Source organism: Sminthopsis crassicaudata, chromosome 6, assembly GCF_048593235.1.
Source record: "Sminthopsis crassicaudata isolate SCR6 chromosome 6, ASM4859323v1, whole genome shotgun sequence".
Classification (NCBI taxonomy): Eukaryota; Metazoa; Chordata; class Mammalia; order Dasyuromorphia; family Dasyuridae; genus Sminthopsis; species Sminthopsis crassicaudata.
Window position 1 is genome coordinate 233,336,476 of NC_133622.1, and position 4,372 is coordinate 233,340,847.

Sequence of the window (4,372 nt, forward strand, 5' to 3'; positions counted from 1 at the left end):
TCTCCAATTGATAAATGGTCAAAGGATATGAACAGACAATTCTCAGAGGAAGAAATTGAAACTATATCCACTCACATGAAAGAGTGTTCCAAATCACTACTGATCAGAGAAATGCAAATTAAGACCACTCTGAGATACCACTACACACCTGTCAGATTGGCTAAGATGACAGGAACAAATAATGATAAATGTTGGAGGGGATGTGGGGAAATTGGGACACAAATACATTGCTGGTGGAGTTGCAAAAGAATCCAGCCATTCTGGAGAGCAATCTGGAATTATGCTCAAAAAGATATCAAACTGTGCATACCCTTTGACCCAGCAGCGCTACTACTGGGATTATATCCCAAAGAAATACTAAAGAGCAGAAAGAGACATATATGTGCCAAAATGTTTGTGGCAGATCTTTTTGTTGTAGCTAGAAACTGGAAGATGAATGGATGTCCATCAGTTGGAGAATGGTTGGGTAAATTGTGGTATATGAAGGTTATGGAATATTATTGCTCGGTAAGAAATGACCAGCAGGAGGAATATAGAGAGGCCTGGAGAGACTTAAATCAACTGATGCTGAGTGAAACGAGCAGAACCAGAAGATCACTATACACTTCAACAACAATACTGTATGAGGATGTATTCTGATGGAAGTGGAAATCTTCAACATAAAGAAGATCCAACTCACTTCCAGTTGATCAATGATGGACAGAGGTAGCTACACCCAGAGAAGAAACACTGGGAAGTGAATGTAAATTGTTAGCACTAATATCTGTCTGCCCAGGTTGCATGTACCTTCGGATTCTAATGTTTATTGTGCAACAAGAAAATGATATTCACACACATATATTGTACCTAGACTATATTGTAACACATGTAAAATGTATGGGATTGCCTGTCATTGGGGGGAGGGAATAGAGGGAGAGGGGGTAATTTGGAAAAATGAATACAAGGGATAATATTATAAAATATATATATATATATAATAAAAAAAATTAAAAAAAAAAGATATTTAGGGAGAAAAGATTCTGGGAAGATGCTGAAGTAGGACAGAAAACCCCAAGTTCTCCATATTTCCCCTACAAATAAGACAAAATATCGCTTCAAGGTGAATGGGTAAAAACCAATAAGCAATAGGGCAGCACCTGGTCTTCCTGTGATACAGGAGTTTGCAAGAAGGATGCAGGGGCTAAGACTAGAAGTCCAGCCTAGCCCCCCCAGGCTACAGAGCTAGCCTCAGTCCCAACCACATGAGCTTTCACCTCCCCCAAAGTGTGAGGAGTTGGGGGTCTCTGTGAAGATTGAGGGAACCATCACTGATAAGCCACACCAGGCTCAGCTGTGCTGCTGAGAGGCTGCCCTGGGCAAGGAGGAATCACTGTAGACATGGTGAGTGCTGGAGCAGGGAACTGCTGGCTATGGGGACTTATCTGAGGGTGGGGTTCTTGATTTGAGGTTCCAAACTAGAGGAGAGAACAAAGAAGGACCTTCAGACAGCACCCCCAACCACAGGAATGGAGGTGATCACCCTCACAAGCTCCTATAAATAAAGGTTTTTTTTAATTAACAAGCAAAAGAGAAAGAACCTAATCATAGAACGTTACTGGGATGGAGAATACCAGGATGCATCTTCAGAGGAAAATTCTGAAATTTATTTTTTTTTTTTTTTTTTTTTTTTTTTTTTTTTTTATTATATATATATATATATTTTATAATATTATCCCTTGTATTCATTTTTCCAATTTACCCCCCCTCCCTCTATTCCCTCCCCCCGACGACAGGCAAAACCATACATTTTACATGTGTTACAATATAGTCTAGGTACAATACATGTGTGCGAATATCATTTTCTTGTTGCACAATAAACATTAGAATCCGAAGGTACATGCAACCTGGGCAGACAGATATTAGTGCTAACAATTTTCATTCCCCTCCCAGTGTTTCTTCTCTGGGTGCAGCTACCTCTGTCCATCATTGATCAACTGGAAGTGAGTTGGATCTTCTTTATGTTGAAGATTTCCACTTCCATCAGAATACATCCTCATACAGTATTGTTGTTGAAGTGTACAGTGATCTTCTGGTTCTGCTCATTTCACTCAGCATCAGTTGATTTAAGTCTCTCCAGGCCTCTCTGTATTCCTCCTGCTGGTCATTTCTTACCGAGCAATAATATTCCATAACCTTCATATACCACAATTTACCCAACCATTCTCCAACTGATGGACATCCATTCATCCTCCAGTTTCTAGCTACAACAAAAAGAGCTGCCACAAACATTTTGGCACATATATGTCTCTTTCTGCTCTTTAGTATTTCTTTGGGATATAATCCCAGTAGTAGCGCTGCTGGGTCAAAGGGTATGCACAGTTTGATAACTTTTTGGGCATAATTCCAGATTGCTCTCCAGGAAAATTCTGAAATTTAAAAAAAAAATGTCTTTCCAAACCCCAAAAAGTAATGTGGAATGGTCACCTGTCCAAAAAGAATTCAGAGAACTCAAAAGAAACTTGAAAAATTAAATGAAAGAGATTGAGGAAAACTTTTTTAAATCCAAGAAAAACAAGAATATTATGAAAAGAAAATTAACTAATAGAAAAAAGATTCAGAATTTTAAGGAAGAAAATGACTCCTCCAAAACTAGAATTGATCAAAAGGAAGCCAGAGAAGTTATAACAGATCAGGAAATAATAAAACAAAATATAAAGAATGAAAAAAAATAGAACAGAATGTGAGACATCTTGTAAGAAAAACAACAGATCTAGAAAACAGTTCAAGAAGAGAAAATATAAGAATAATTGTACTACCTGAAATCTACAGTAAAAAATTTTTTAAAGAATCTTGAATAATTATGTATATAATGTATATACAGGAAATAATTAAAGAATAATATGTATAATGTATATACAGGAAATAGTTAAAGAAAGTTGTCCTGAAATGTTAAAACAAAAAGGGAAGGTAGAAATAGAAAAATCCACCAATAACCACATGAAAATGTTCCTGTGAGGAAAACTCTACAGGAGCATCATGGCCAAATTCTGAAACCCTCAGGTGAAGGAGGAAACATTATGAGCTACAAAAAAACAAAACAAAACAAAACAAAACAAAAACCAATTCAAATGTGGCAGAGACCTATGGCTAGTCTTACATAAATCCTAGCAGAAGCTACATCAAGAGATTATAGGCCTTGAAATAGTATATATTGAAGAAAAAAAGAATTGTGGTTATGGTTGAAAATATACTCAGCAAAGTTAAACATAATCCTGAAGGAAAAAAAGGTGAATGTGCAAAGACTTTCTAGACTTTTGGGATTTTGTTGCAAAAAAGACTTGAACTTAATAGAAAATTTGACATATAAGATCCAAGAGAAATATAAAGTATACATCAAAGGCTAATTATGATGAACACATTAAGGACAAACATTTTATATGTTATACTTGGAAATATATGTTTAAGATTGTCACTTAAAACTGGGTAGTTTGAAAGAAAGATTGGAATAGAGCTGAGTGTTATGTAATTCTAAAAGCAAAACACTGTAGGAAACAGGAATTAGATGGTGGAGGAGGGCTGGTAGTTCTGGAACTTAACTCTTATGGGGAATAAGTAAATGAGGGAACAATGTGTGTGTGTGTGTGTGTGTGTGTGTGTGTGTGTGTGTGTGTGTGTGTGTGTTTAGAGGAGTATAAAAGTCTTCTAAGTTCAGAAGCATAAGGAAGGAATTTTTAGAGGGAACCTGACTCATATCCAATCAGGGGCAAAGAGAATAACATATTGGGAAGGGAATAAAAGTTTTCCAAATTAATAAAGAAATAAGAGGGTTAGGGAATAGGATGAGGGAAGGGGTAGAGAAGAGTATGTAGATTAATGGAAATGGGATAAGGGTGGGGGAGAGGAAAAGGGAGGGATCATTGAAGGGGATAGGTTACATTATAGGAGGGTAAGGTATGGGGTAGAAGGAAAGCAAAGGAGTGAGGAGGGATAGGAAACAAGAGATATACATTAACACAATAATAAAGATCAGGAGTAGAATTTGTCAGCGAAACAAAGCAGGGGATAGCAATTATGATTTCAGACAAAGCTAAAACTAAAACAGATTTAAACAAAAGAGAAAAATAGGAAAACCACGCCATGTGTCAGCCACATTAATCAATACTGCTTTAGACTATTTAAAATAACCAGACAGAAGAAGATTGGAATATTGCTGTGGTGTAGGATATAATGAGTTGTGGATTTAGAAAAACATGGTGAGACTTAGACTTGTGAAGGATAATGTTATCCACCTTCAGACAAACAGGACAAAGTATAGTGTGGTTTTACATAGAAATGTATGAATATAAATGTGCATATATGTATATGATTGTAGATATCTATGGACATAAGCGTA